At 40.2% G+C, this 15,769-nt stretch overlaps 1 pseudogene; it reads right to left on the reverse strand.

The window, feature by feature from the left end:
* Nucleotides 1-8,442: 8,442 nt before the first annotated feature.
* LOC116564440 lies at nucleotides 8,443-10,028 on the reverse strand (annotated as a pseudogene).
* Between the last annotated feature and the right edge of the window lie 5,741 nt (nucleotides 10,029-15,769).

Below are 15,769 nucleotides of genomic sequence, written 5' to 3' on the forward strand. Positions count from 1 at the left end.
ACACTGAAGAAAGGAAATTTTTGACAATTAGGTTGGTGGCATTATAAGATACCTTAATTGAGCATCAAAATAACATGCCCCTGTCTTGCAGCCACATGAGTTATTTTTTTTACAGCATGAAATTAGCTTCTGTTACATTGATTTGGATTGGATTTGGGAGAAGTTTGAGAAAATGTTGTAGCCTACACTCCCCTTACCTTTTTTTTTTTTTTTTTTTTTCCCCTTTGGTCAGGAACATCAGAGACCTGGGGGGAGAGAGTAAGAGAATGAACACAGGAGTAAAAGACAAAGTATAGCCACAGCTTTTTGAAATAAGGAGAATTTGGGAGCTTCATCATGTTTTTGCTTTTGTTGTTTTCCCCTTCTGCTTCACTTTCTACCAAGCCTACTTCCCCAATTCCATGGCGGAAGATCAGTGACAACTGTTATGCTTTCCTCACTGGCTTCACTCTCCTGGTTCTTCCCTGCACTGAAATTGGAGCCTATTACTGCAGTCTGTTGTATACTGAATCATTGGCCCCAATTCCTTGTCCTTCCCTGTATGCACACCCTTTGCCATGTGACTTTGCAGTTCCTCCAACAAAAACAGTGTGTTTCTTCTAGCCTTGACTTTGGACTTGACTTCATGACTGACTTTGGCATGTTAGCAGATGTGATGCAACGGCGCTTGAAGAGTGTTTGCGCAGTGGTGCTTGCCGTCTTGCACTCTGTCACTGCCATAAGAACTCTCCACACGGGGTAGCAACTCCCTCCATTTTGGGTCCTAGAATGAAAACACCCCAGCACAGATCTAAACTGGCCAGGCCCATATGTTGAACAGAGGCATTTGGCTGAACTCACTCTGAATCAGCTGACTCCTAGCTAACCTACAGAGGTGGGCAAATAAATGATTGCTGTTATAAATCATTGAGCTTCAGGGTGGTTTGTTTTATAGTAGCAGATGACTAATGTTATATTTCTATAGAAGGGATGTAGAGAGAAATGTATGCTTTTTTTGTAGGAATTCATCTGTCACAGGAAAAATCCTGCTACATCCCAGAATGGAAGAGAGAAGGAGAGGTGATAGGGCCAGAGTGACAATGAGATTATGAGAAAAACAAGATAAATCTAGGGGATATTACAACATAAAGTCAGCTGGGCATGGTGGCTCACACCTGTAATCGCAGCCTGTCACTATCTCAGCTATTAATGATCCACATGAATTTCCTTGATTTTTAGAGATTTATCTCTAAAAAGAATAAAATAAGCCAGGCACAGGGGTTCATGCCTGTAATCCCAGCACTTTGGTAGGCCAAGGCGGGTGGATCACCTGAAGTCAGGAGTTCAAGACCAGCCTGGTCAACATGGTGAAAACCCATCTCTACTAAAAATGCAAAAAATTAGCCGGGTGTGGTAGACAGATGCCTGTAATCCCAGCTACTTGGGAAGCTGAGGAGGCTGAGGCAGGAGAATCACTTGAGCCCGGGAGGCAGAGGTTGTAGTGAGCCGAGATCATGTCACTGCACTCCAGCCTGGGCAACAAAGACTCCATTTCAAAAAAAAGAAAAATAGCTGGGTGTGGTAGCACGTACCTGTAGACCCAGCTACGTGGGGTATTGGGGGGAAGGGTGGGGCTGAGGCAGGAGGATCACTTGAGCCTGGGAGTTCAGGGCTGCAGTAAGCCTTGATCATACTGTTGCACTGCCACCTGGGTGACAGAGCAAGACCCCTGTCTCTAAATAAATAAATGAGTCGGAGGTATACTGCCCTATAAGGATGGGCTGAGCATAGTGATTCTCTTTTAAAGCGCACAGTGTAGAAAGAGGAAAAAGAGTAACTTTATAGTGAAAAAGCCTGGTAAACATTGCCTCAGACAGATGATCAAGGTTAATATCAACCGCAATAAGTCATGTTGATAGTATGTAACCTTGGTATGATTTAATGAGAATGGCATTTTAACCTCTGTCCTCTTCCTCCAGAAAACCTATGACCCCAGTCTTACCATGAGAGAAACATTAGACAAACCCCAATTGAGGAACGTTCTACAAAATAGTTGACTAGCATTTCTCAAAACTGCCAAGGTCATCAAATACAAAGAAAGTCTGAGAAATTGCCACAGCCTAAGGTGACATAACAATGTAGTGTTATATGTTATCCTGGATGGGATCTTGAACAAAAAGAAAAAGCTGGGTAAAAACAGAGGAAATCTGAATAAAGCATAGAATTTAGCTAATGATAATGCGTCAATATTGGTTCATTAGTCACGACAAATGTACCATATATGAGATATTAACGACAGAGGAAACTGGGTGTGGAGTGTGTGGGAACTCTGTATAACAGTCACAATTTTTCTGTAAACCTAGAACTACTCTAAAATTAAAAGTTTATTTTAAAAAATCAGAAGAGTACCTTTCTTAATCCAATTCTCACATCCCCCCAGAAGTCTATTTTGTTTTGATTTCACTCATTGATACATTCTCCCTCTCTTTCTTCAAGGCCTAGAAATTCCAGTTCACCAATTCTTTTCAAGAAAGTACCTTCAATTCTTTTTTTTTTTTAGACAGGGTCTGGCTCTGTCAGCCAGGCTGGAGTACAGTGGCATGATCATGGCTCACTGCAACCTCCGCCTCCTAGGCTCAGGTGATCCTAGTGAGGACCATAGCACATGCCACCATGCCTGGCTAATTTTTGTATTTTTATTTTTAATTTTTATATTTTTAAAAATTTTTGTATTTTAGCAGATACAGCATTTCACCATGTTTCCCAGGCTGGTCTTGAACTCCTGGCCCCAGGCAATCCACTTGCCTCAGCCTCCCAAAGCACTGGGATTACAAGCATGAGCTACCATGCTCAGTCCCTTTAATTATCTTCCTTCCCTTCATTTGTTCACATGTCACCTATAATCATCCTTGTAGGCAAGCTTCCCCAGGCAAGGCAAGACAGGGCAGGGTAGAGTAGGGCAGTCCCAACAGGCCCACCTACTATCATCTCAGCAATCAAACAATTGGGTAAAATACCATGTCTCTTCCTCAGAGTAAAATTACTTTGAAACTGTGAAAACAAGGGATATTCCTATTTTAGGTACTGAAAATCATAGAACTTAAGAATGTAGCAAGTACTTGGAAAATGTCTCATTTTAAAGATGAAGAAGATGAGAGCCAGAAAAGGTAAGGTTAAAAAGGTAAACCTTAAAAAAGGTAAGATTAAACCATGGTCCTGCTTTAGAGATCATATGTGCAGTTTATCACATGTAATTTTTAGGGAAATAATTACCAGATCAATTACCTTTATTTCAGAAAATATTTCAGCATCTACTTTGGTCAAGGCATTGTGCTAGATGCTGAAGACAATAGAAACATGAGCAAGAATAGCACCTGTCCCCAAGGAATTTCCAGTCTAGGGATGGGAGGGAAATAATACCAGTATATGAAATAACTATAATGTAAGCAAGAGTTATCTATGTGCCATAAGAGGTATAAGGTGGTGAGAAAGGCAATGTGACATCCAGCCAAAGATATCAAGAAAGGTTTCATGGGCAGAATATCATTTGTAGTGGGTTTTGAAGGATGGGTGAGACTTTGGTGGGTAGAGACGGGGTGGCCAGGCATTCTAGACAGAGGAAGAGCAAAAACCAAGTCAGAAATGTGGGAATACAGAGATTGAAGTTAAGAAAGAGCAAATAATTTGGTTTGGTAAGAAAATTCTGCAAGAATAGGCCAGAATACTATGGACAAAAGACTTTGGATGACTCTAGCTTTGGTACTTAATTCCCTAAGTAATGAGAAATGCCTGGTTTGTGCCACTGGCAGAGAAGATGTGGGACTTTACCTGGCTTGGTGTTCTCCAGTTCAGAATGGTGAGAAGGTAGAGCCACCCTTTACCCAGTGCTGTAATCCCAGCACTTTGGGAGGCCGAGGCAGGTGGATCACCTGAAGTCAGGAGTTCAATACCAGCCTGGCCAACATGGTGAAACCCCATGTTGAATGGGGTGGGAACACATTGGGAAATCCAAAGTGGTCTATGTGAATGTGGGGCTGACAGTACAACGTAAGCATCACCAAAAGAATGGTTAAATGTGTGAGCCAAGAGGTATGAGACATGCATAGGGGTTAAGCCATAACTGTAGAACTTGCAGCCAGTTTAAGAACAAGGAAGGTCAAGAGATGTCCTGAGCAGTGAGTAATGGAGCAAGAAGAGGGTAAGCTAGGAACTTCAGGAAACTCTACAACAGGAGGCCCATTAGTCTGAAATGCTGTCTTATGCTGATCACCAAGAGGGTACATATGGAAATTAACGCAATATGATAGGTATAAAGTTCCAAAGTGAGTGTCAGAATGAGATATGGATTTTCTTTTTTTTTTTTAAGAGGCAAATAAAAGTAATCTTTAAGTCATTTGAAAAGCATGGTGCTTATTTGTCCAATACAGACTCAAACTTAAATGCTATCGTTATAATTTCCAAACTTCTGGAAAATTAACATTTAGATATACATATGGGTTTTATTTATATGACAATCAACAAGTTTTAGAGAACAATATATTTGGTTACAGTTCCACATATCTATTTTAAAGACAAAGCCACATAATGTTTATGATGTTAAACCTGGCTCTAAGTAACCTAACGTACGAAATTTTGACCAAATATCAAAATTATGATAATCTGATACCCATATGAAACTACTTTTTAGAGAGTAAATGTGCTGTTGCGTATTATTTCATTAACACTTTCTTTTTATAAGTACCTACAAACTGATCCTTTTCTTTAATCTTTGTGACTTACTGATATTTCAAATCTCTTCACTTCCGTGTTACCATTTCAGTACCCAGAGATTTCTGAGGCAGTATAAGTTTGACTTCATAAAAACAGTAGATACTTTAACAGTGACACTTTTTAAATCTGTAAACTCAGTCACATTAGTTAGCTCAGCAATTATGAAAACATTGAGATTGTGGCACAAGCCAGAATCTCTTTATGTTTTTTACATTAAGCTGCTTTTGAATATTTTTGGTATTTATCAGCCATCTGTATTACCCTTATAATAATAAAAGAATATATTTAAAATAAATGTAAAGTTAAATATCCTGAAGGACTTATCAATGCTTTAAAAAAAAAACACAGCATAAATCAATTATCTTTTTTCCTTCAGTATTTGGTATAGCAAAAATTATTTCTGGTTCATCCTTAGATCAGTCAACACCACTTTTCATGACATATAACACTGAAATTTACAGACATCCCTGAAAAGTTTTTAAGTAAATGAGTGAATCACAGTGAAGTCTCAATCAGTTAACAGTGTAGATCCATTTTTTTAAAAAAACTGAATATTAAAAGAAAATCTTCAAGCTAAAAACAAAAACAAAACCCTTCTAAGAACTGAAGCTGAGTGTGTGTTGTCAGTGATTCCATACTTTTATTCCTGACTTAGACTCCTCCTTCTCATGTTGTGAGACATGTTTGCTGAAATCGTCATGCCAAGCTATTGGGACGCCTGGGTGAAGAGGCTATGCTACTGTTGCATCTAAGGGAATAATGGCACCATTTCTTCCGTAATAGACTTTATATCCAAAGGTGAACAATGAGTCGCATTTCCCTGCATTCACCAGCATCTTATCAGGAGATAATACTTGCTGTGCAAATTTATGGCAGCTGATCCTTCCACCCCATCCCACCCCACCCACTACTGCCAATACGAGGTTATCATCAGTTTGTCATTATATGCACTGGCCTTTCACTCTTTCAATCAGAAAAGCTGTGGCTTACTTTAAAAAGGTCAGGAAGGGACCAGGAGAAATGTCTAAAGGCACAAAGTCACATAGCTGCTCTAGTTGGAGTTTATAAACAGAGAATAGGTTAAATTTAGGTCATCCCAATCTATGAGAGTAAAAAGGCATCCACAGCAGGCTTTTATCCAGCCAGGTTCTTTGAGACATTTCATGGGTTTTGAGATCTATAAAATGTACACTAAAATACCCATACTTCAAAAAGCAATAGGCAAATAGTATAATCATTATTCTAAAAGTTAACAATGGTAATGTAGGCATACATAATTCAGTTACAATGTTTGATACTGTTTCTATTATATAACCATATTAGCTGTTTATTTCCTACATAATTATAAATTCAGCTGGGTTTCAGTTGAACACAAAACCATCCTTGTATCACTACTGATAGTTAGCAATAGCTCTTTGATAGCAGTTTTCATTCTGCTGTAGAAATTATCCTTGAAATGAAAAAAGTCACAATCCAATGTCCAGTCATTAAACACTGCCATATTTGTGAAGAGCTTCTTCCAACTTCTGGGTCGCTTTTTGGAAAAATATTATTTGTTGCTGTAAGAAATGCTGGAGATGCAGATTTTCAAAGGAAATACTCAAGCACTGGTTTGGATTCACAATTCTGAAAACACCCAACCCATAATAAGGGTGTGATGGTCAGTTTTAGGGTCAACTTGTCTAGGCTACTCTACAGTTCCCAGTTATTCAATCAAACACTAATTTGGTGTTGCTGAGAAGGCATTTGGTAGACATAAAGTCCATAGCAGTTGACATTAGAGACATTATCTCGATAATCTGGATGGGCTGGTTTTAACCTGTTGAAAAGCTTAAAAAGCAAAGCTGAGACTTCCCTGAAGAAAAAGCAATTTCACGTGCTGCTGCAGCTGCTGCTCGAAGCTCCAGCTTGCTGTTTCTGATGGCTTGCCTTCCAGATCTGCGTGGCCAGTCCCCACAATTGTGTAAGTCAATTGCTTGTAGTAAATCTTCTACTATATATCTCCTGTTGGTTCAGTTTCTCTGATTGAACCCTGAACGAATTGAAAAAAGGAGGGCTCACACAATATAGTGAGGAAAGTTTCTTTGAAGAAAGGTATGCTTTGATTTCCTTACCTCAAATGAGATGGGGCTTCAATGGGACCCCTAAGAATGTGACATATGCTCTATGAAGTTGAGGGCAGCATGGACTGATAACAGCGTCTGAGGATGAGAGTGGATGGGCTACCTCCTTTAGCAGACAAACCACCTAAAAGCAGGACAGAGACTTCCAAGTAAAAATATGAATTGAATATACTTTGACATTTGCTCCCTTGTGAAAATTTAACTGAAATGGTAGAAATAGATTGTGTAAAAAATCACACATCCATAAAAATAGAAAGTCTAAGAGAAGAAACAACAGGAGCAAGATTTTCTTGGGAAGGAAATAAAAGAGTGATTGAAAAATCTAGCAGAACTTTTCAATATCGTCTGAGTACATAACCAGCTATTGGAAAAGAAAAAAAGCTCTCAATATTCCTTATGGGAACAACAGAAAATACAAAAATCAACTCCAGATTCTCAGAAGAGGCCTTTGAGTAAGCACAGACATCCACTACTTTAGTGCTGGATTACCCTGAATTTTCAAAAGTGGATAAGAGTGTCAGAAGATACAATTAACTTAATATTACCATAAAATATAGCCAAATCAATATCCAGGAGTATTGGCTATGAGTTTGTTTCCTCTCAGCTCCAAATTCACTGTGAATTTGCCTGCCCTGTGAAAACAGTTCTGGGACCTTCAAAGATTTTTCCTTTGCCAGCTGGCATGATGTTAAGCTTTGTCAGTGGAGGGATTCTAGAAAGACATTGCAAGAGGCAAAAAGGGGTTGTGCTTTGTGATTCCCTGTGCCCCTCTCAGCAGGCTCCTGCAAGAGTTGAGTGTGTGGGGTGTGGGATGAGGCAGTAGACCCCAGAGGCCAGCAGCACTCCCGTTTCCAACACCAGCCCCCAGTCTTGAGCAGCTTTGTAGCCAAATGCCTCTGGTGAGTCCCAACAATTTTACCCAGCACCCTGGAGGATAAATTTCCAACAAATTCCAGAGGACATGCCACCATAGGGACTTCTGTGCCGTTCCGTGAGCCACAGCCAAGCTCTCTCCAACAAAGCCTGGCTGTCAGCCCAATGCAGGGGCTTTTCCTTGGATGCTCCATCTCACCTAAGGGACCTAGGGATAGTGGCTGCTCCTTTTTATCTGCTATTCCTGTATTTAGAATTTTCTCTTGACTAGTCAATCCAGGTACACCAATCTCATCATTTAATGCATAATTGTTTATATTAAACCTTTCCTATTTAAATTACTGTGTTTCCTCTTTCCTGATTGGATTCAGAATGAGACAAGAAGGAAAAAAAATAGCAAACTAGATAGATATCAAACTTTTAGTATTTTACTTTGGTTTTTTTGTTTGTTTGTTTTTATTTTTGTTTTCTGTTTTGAGACAGAGTCTCTCTCTGTCACCTTGGCTGGAGGGCAGTGGTGCAATCTTGAACCTTCCTCCTCCCGATTCAAGCGATTCTCCTACCTCAGCCTCCCAATAGCTGGGACTACAGGTGCATGCCCACCATGCCTGGCTAATTTTTTGTATTTTTAGTAGAGAAGAGGTTTCACCATGTTGGCCAGGCTGGTCTTGAACTCCTGCCCTCAAGCAATCCACCCGCCTCAGCCTCCCAAAGTGCTGGGATTACACGCACGAGCCACAGCACCCAGCCTTATAATTTTACATTGAAAGTACAAATGGAAATACTTCGCATAAATCTGTTTGAGTCTGCCAGGGCTACATTTAAAAACTGTCCTCTTCTCCCGGTCAAGTTCTCAAACGATTGCTGAGTAAGACTAAAGTTTGCCTATATTACTGCTAAGCGTCAAGGTAAAGGACATGGTCCTGGTGTGTACAGTATTAGTGGGCTTCCTAAGGCTGAACCTCTGAATTGCAGACTCACCCTCCCAGGCACAGGCAAGGGTGTACCAGGACAGGCCTCTTTCAGAAGGGCAGGGCTGGTACTGCAAGCTTACTACATGGTAAGGGCACAGAGTTCATGCAGGCTGGAGGTGGCTCCCAAGAGGGAGGGGAACCAGTTGGGCCACAACTTCCTGGTTTCTTCTTCCAATCCTTAAATGGGTAAATCAGTCTTTCCTCTTGGAGGAGGAGGGAGTAAGTGGGTATGGAGAGGCCAGGAGTATTGACAATGATGTTCTCCATGTGGCACCCCCTTCAACAAGGTCCATGTCATTTTCATATTACTTTTCTGGATTTCACAAGGATGGATTAAAAAAAGACACAGGCATAGTTGGATTATAACACATATCAGTTAAAATTCCATGTTTGTAATCTCCCAGTGCCTATATGGGTTATGAAATAACAAGTTATGTGTGTGTGTGTGTGTGTGTGTGTGTGTGTGTGTGTGTGTGTGTGTTTTAAGAGTCTGGCTATTTATCAAACATGTTACAAAAGAGGTTTAGTCCAAAAAGACCAAAGCCCATGCATCATCAGACTCCTCGGATTCTTCTTTCTTTGGTTCCACTTCCTTCTCTTCAGCTTGCGCTGCAGTGGTGGAGGGAGCAGGACCTCCTGTTGGTGCAGCACCAGGTGCTGGAGCAGGTCCACCGGCCTCTCCATCACATATGAGGCTCTTGATGTTGACATTGTCCAGGGCCTCTGCAAACAAGCCAGGCCAGAAAGGTTCAACATTTACACCAGCTACTTTAATGGTGGCATTCATCTTATCTTCCATGATGGTCACCTCATCATGCAGAATGGGTGCTGAGTAGATGCAGGTGAGCTCAGAGACGGAGCCCATGGTGCAGGAGAGCTGGTGCTGCTGGGAGTGTCTTGGCCTTTGCCCCTAGAGAACAGACAGTGCAGCCATGGCAGCCATTGTCAGAAAGAACTATCCACTTGCCTTGCTTCTTTCCAACACTAGCTTCAGATTAAAAGTCCCACTTAGATGCATCTGACTGGCTGAACCCAGGTCATATGCTTTCTTTCCAACTGTTAGGTGATCTGGGAAAGCGATTATCTGTTGCTCCCATCTTCTTATTGTGGAAGGAAGACATCAAGAAATGTTCACAGGGAATTCTCTGAATGTAGAAAAGAGATCCACATACTAAGAAGTCAAGAGAAAAAAAAAGCAAAGGCGCACTACAACTATTTGTCACTTTAGTGCAAGTAGCCACGTTTGCACAGACTAAAACAGGTCATGCCAGCCAGGTGCAGTGGCTCAGCCTGTAATCCTAGCACTTTGGGAGGCCAAAGGGGGCAGATCACTTGAGGTCAGGCATTTGAGACCAGCCTGGCCAACATGGGGAAACCCCGTCTCTACAAAAAAAAAAAAAATTAGCTGGGTAAGATGGCAGGTGCTTGTAATCCCAGCTACTCAGGAGACCGAGGCAAGAGAATCTCTTGAACCCAAGAGGCAGAGGTTGCAGTGAGCTGAGATCCTGCCACTGCACTCCAGCCTGGCCGATAGAGCAAGACTCCCTCTGAAAAAACAAAAACAAAAACAAAGAAAAACAGGTCATGCCTAAACCCACAATTTTGTATTCTGTAGCACTTATGTTCAACACAGAGATGAAACACAAAGTTCTACTTTTAAAGAATTAAAGTCCTCAAAACTAAAAGTTAATACAGCAATAAATGTTTTTCTTCATTTAAACTAGGAGAACCAAGAAACAAACATCTAAAATCAAGAAATATTAAAGTTTTCATATTTACTATACATATATTTTACTATTTTTTTTTTTTTTTTTAGACAGTCTTGCTCTGTCACCCAGCCTGAAGTGCAGAGGTGCAATCTCAGCTCACTGCATCCTCTGCCTCCCAAGTAGCTGGGACTACAGGCATGCACCACCACGCCTGGCTAATTTTTGTATTTTTATCAGAGATGGGGTTTCACCATGTTGGTCAGGCTGGTCTCGAACTCCTGACCTCAAATGATCCACCCGCCTCGGCCTCCCAAACTGCTGGGATTAGAGGTGTGATCCACCACACCCGGCCTTTACTACCATTTTAAACTATAAGTATTCAATATGTGGTGCAATGATTTAGAATCCTCCTCTCAGCTCAGAAACTGAACCTCAAGCCAATATTCAAAATGGCAACCAAACTTTCCATTTTTTCCTCCACTTTTTCTTTAGTATTCAGCTTTGGTAACAGTGTCGACAGTTCTTGGTATGTTGCCCCTTAGTTATCATTTATCTTAATATTTGCTACAGTTTGTGACTCTCATTTTAAGAGCAAGGTTAGGTTGGGATATAAAACTTAGTATTTTTAAATGATTTTTGCATAGCAGCATTTAGTTTGCTAGCTGGAAACCACCAGTTAGAACCCCTGCACTTTTTCCCATATACAGGAACATGTTATTAATCTTAGAACATACCTGCATGTGTCAAGAATATCTTTAAAAAGTGCTTTTTAAAACCTGTTTGTGAATCAACACTCTACATTCTTGATTACATATTTTATTTGTCTATACTTTTCCAGGTAATCATATTTGAAATTGGCATTCTGATCAAATCATAATAAGCATCATAAGCTTGGTTGATATGAGTTTGTTTCTGACCCCACAAAGGCAAGCACTAAATCCTTGAGCATGTTCACTTCCTCAAACAAATGAGTTCCGTCCTCTGAGGCCTCTCAGACCAACCTACCCATCTTGCCTTTCTAATCTCTGGACACAACTGTGCTTTTTATGGTACATAGAATAGTGAAAAGAGCATGAGTTTTGGCACAGACCTGGGTTTGAACCCCAGCTTTGCCATTTACTGTGGGCAAATTACTTAAGCTCTCTAAGGCTCAGTTCTTGAATTGTAAACTGGGAATGATATCTACTTGGAGGTTGGTGGGTAGGATAATATTCCTAAAACACCTATTACAACACCTACAAAATAGTAGATGCTCAATAAAATGGTAGCTATTATTCAAATATTTACAAGTTAACAGGTAACTAAGGAACGTAGGATCCTAGTGAGGGAAGAACACTCCATTGAACTCATTCCTTTATTTCCCAATGGTACAGAAAAAAAAAATTACGACCTACTCTAGGACAAGGGAGATTACACTGTTACCACAGCTTCAACTTTATTACTCTTTTTCTTTCTTTCTTTTTCTTTTTTTTCTTTTTTTAAAGAAATGGGGTCTCACATGCCAGGCTGGTCTCAAACTTCTGGTATCCAGTGAAAGTGGTCCTCCCACCTCAGTCTCCGAAACTGCTGGGATTACAAGCATAAGCCATTGTGCTTGGCCACTTTATTACTCTTGATTAAAGTTTCAGTTTCCACTTGGTGCAGTGTACGGATCCCCTTCTCTAAAATGACTTTCCGTCCCTGTCCTCTTCTTCCTGCCCTTTTGTCCACAACCCAGATAACTCCTGTTAGTCCTTAAAAACTCAGCTCTGACACATGGATCTTTGTTTCCTTTTCTTCAAACAGTCCAAGCCTGTTCCTGTCTCAGGGACTTTATCCTTGCTGTTCCCTCCTCTTGCATCATTCTGCTCCCAGAGCTTCACAGGCTGGCTGCTTCTCATCCTTCAAGTCTCAGCTTAAGTGTTGCTATTTCAGAGAGATCTTTCCTAACCACCTCGTGCACATACCGACCCTACAGTCAACTGCTATGTCATTAGCTGCATTGTTTTATTCATAGGGTCATCACTACCTGAAGAAACCTCAGCTCATTTATTATTTTTCTTACATAATGTTCTGTCTTCCATCACTAAGCTTCGCTGGATCAGAAATTGTGTCTTTTTCACCACAGATAGTCTCTGAACCTAGAACAGTGCCTGGCACACTGTAATGTTCAATAAAGATTTACAAATCTGCTCAGGGAAGGCTTTCTTTACCACCACACTGAATTAGATACATCTTTGAACTCCATTATCCTTTGGGCATGTTTCTTTGCACAGCACCTGAACTATATTGTAATTGCTAATTGTCAGGAGACAGCTGAAATTCTGGTTGGCAGGATTGAAAAATTTTGCTGCAAAGGGGGCCCAGTGAGCCAGTAGCTGACGGCTGTAATAGGGCAGATGAGAGCATCAAATGAAAGCTGTGGTGAGTCTTAGGATTGTACAGCATAGAGAAAGCCAAACAGGGGCCTGGTCAGCAGAGAGCCAGTACAAAAACTTACATGTAGGGCCAAGCCCCCACTTCTGATATAACATCAATCCAGTAAGTTCCATAAAACCCCAATGTCGACGCGGTGGCTCACACCTGCAATACTAGCACTTTGGGAGGCCGAGGTGGGCAGATCATGAGGTCAAGAGATCAAGACCATCCTGGACAACATGGAAACCTCGTTTCTACTAAAAATACAAAAATTAACTGGGCATGGTGGTATGCGCCTGTAGTCCCAGCTACCTGAGAGGCTGAGGCAGGAAAATTGCTTGAACCCAGGAGGCTGAGGTTGCAGTGAGTTGAGATCACGCCACTGCACTCCAGCCTGGTGACAGAGGGAGACTCCATCTGAAAACAAAAAAAACCCAGATGCCATCCTGCCAAGTAGAAGGCTGGAGGAGAAACAGCCCTGACGGGGAGTTAAATTTTAAGCCTTATTTAGGCAAAATAAGGCTGTTTAAACCAGAAAAACGGAAATACCTTTAATTTGCAAATTTGAGAATCTTCCCACACCACCCCCTCCTTCCCATTATCCAGTGAGGTAAAGGCTGTAAGTATAGATTCCTTACAAAAAAATAAAGATTGGTGCCTTTTTACTTTTTGCTTTTGAGTTGTAGTTTGAAACCCAGCCCCTTACTATAATTTTTTTCCTCTCCTTCCCTCTCCTCCACTCTTTATGCACTCTGAGGACAGTCTATATCTTCCAATTACCCAATCCTATTTTCTAGCACCAAAAGGAGCCACAAACGTGAGCTACATGTAAAATTTCACATTTTCTAATAGCCATATTAAAAAAACTCACAAGAAACAGATAAATTTAATTTTAACAAAATATTTAACTCAGTATAGCTCAAATATTACCATTATAACATGTAATCAATATAAAAATTATTAACAAGATAATTTTTTTATCAAGTCTTTAAAATCTGGTGTGTATTTTACATTGACAGCACATCTCACTTTGGGCTAGCCACCTTTCAAGTGCTCAATAGCTACATGTAGCTAGTTCTTACCTTATTGGACAGCAGAGGTCACACATAAGCCCTCCATAGAGTAGGTAAAAAGTGAATGTTCAACAGAAGAATTTATAATACTAAAAGTTATCATTATAATATCTTCCTGCCTCTTAAGTAGGTTTTGTTTTTCTTTCAAAGTGGGGCAGTACAACACATTTTACTTTACCTTTGAAGTATAGCATCTACAGTGCTTGACCAATAATATATTTGGCATTAAATTTAGAAACAATACATAAAACACATATTTTAACATGTCTCAAAATGCACATTCAAGTATGACATTGGCTTCACTGTGATTGTGTGAAATCATGGCTCAAAACACTAGCAGTCCCTTGTATAATAAATATATGCATACTTTGCCCTAAATTGCATGGACCATAGCTGACATTTGTGTAGCCTGTTAAATCTATTATATACTAATATTTCATAGAATCCAGTGACTTTTTAAAAAATTCAGTTGAGATCTTCTATATCTAATTACTAACCCATTTCGTTCTCCATTGCTTGGCTTCCCAGTAAGCAATAACCATGCTCACTTTGCTTAACTGAAGATTAATTGGATCAAAAAGACATTCTGTACCTTGTGAAAATTTCCAGTTGTATAAGATGGTCATTCTCATGACCATCTGGCTAATTATTTCCTATTGTGTACTCCTGGAGTTGGAAATATTTGCGATTCCTTTCTAAGGACAAAACTTACCTTCTTTCTTGGGTTTGTCCTTACTGCCTTTCAGCATATTCCAGTATGCCAAGAATTTTAATCTCTTACCCTACCCCAAATTGCTGTTGATCACAATCAGGCAATGTCTCTCTCTTTCGGTTTATCATCTAGTTACTTTGTATAGGTATGAAATGACATGCATTACAGAATGAATGTCATGGGCAATACTGTGGAATGGTAATCATTACTGAATGGTCCTCTTCCCCTTATGCCACCACTTCACAGTGGTTCCATTTCCAATACATTTTGCCACTTTGCTACTCAGAATGTGTCTTACTAAGTTAGCATCTATAGTGGTTAAAAAAAAAACTCCCATAACAATAATTGTGTGAATCACAGAATTACCAATGACCCTTTATCAATAGCATTCCTGTTAATGAAAGTGAGTTGGGGAGAGACACAAGCAACTCTGAACTTCACTCATGGTCCCCCACCAAAGCAAAGTATTATAGCTCCTCTCTCTCTCTGACCAGAAAGAGGCAGAGTTTATTGCAAAGCCACAAATGTCCTCATTTGGATTCCCCCAAATAGTGTTTCAGTGATTTCCTCTAGCTTGAATTGCTCCTCTCTGTTTTCTTGAGGAGTTAGGCAGTCCTTGTCTGATTGATTTACTATGCAGACAACTATGCGGCCCCTTCCTTCTTTCCACAGCCTTTTATTTGGCACCTACCACATAACAATCTCAGAAGATATAGTGGGGAAAGGGCCAAATGCAGTCCCTTTCCTTAGAGTGCATGGCCTGGCAAAAATCCTTGAATTCAGTATCAACTTCCCTTCACAGGCAAGGCTCTGCACCCTCCTCACTGATACCTAGTCCTGAAACTATCATGTTTTAGGTTTCGTTAGAAAGCATTGTTTCAAGAGCAGTTTTTTCTTTCTTCTTCTTTTTTTATTTATTTATTTTTTTATTTGTTGTTGTTGTTAAAGCCAAGGTAGTTTTAAATAAAGGAGACAATATTTGAGTATTTACAAATTGGGTATTTAAAATATTTACACATATACAAGTTCTGGATGAAGTATTCTGCTCCAATTTGTAATCTAGGCACACTTTGCTAGAAAACGTTAAGATTGAATTCAAATCAAGTACAGTATTTCCGAAATCTTTAAGAGAACCCTAGCTCTGGTTGCTACGCAACCT

Source organism: Sapajus apella, unplaced genomic scaffold, assembly GCF_009761245.1.
Source record: "Sapajus apella isolate SASKATOON/1434 unplaced genomic scaffold, GSC_monkey_1.0 scaffold1, whole genome shotgun sequence".
NCBI lineage: Eukaryota > Metazoa > Chordata > Mammalia > Primates > Cebidae > Sapajus > Sapajus apella.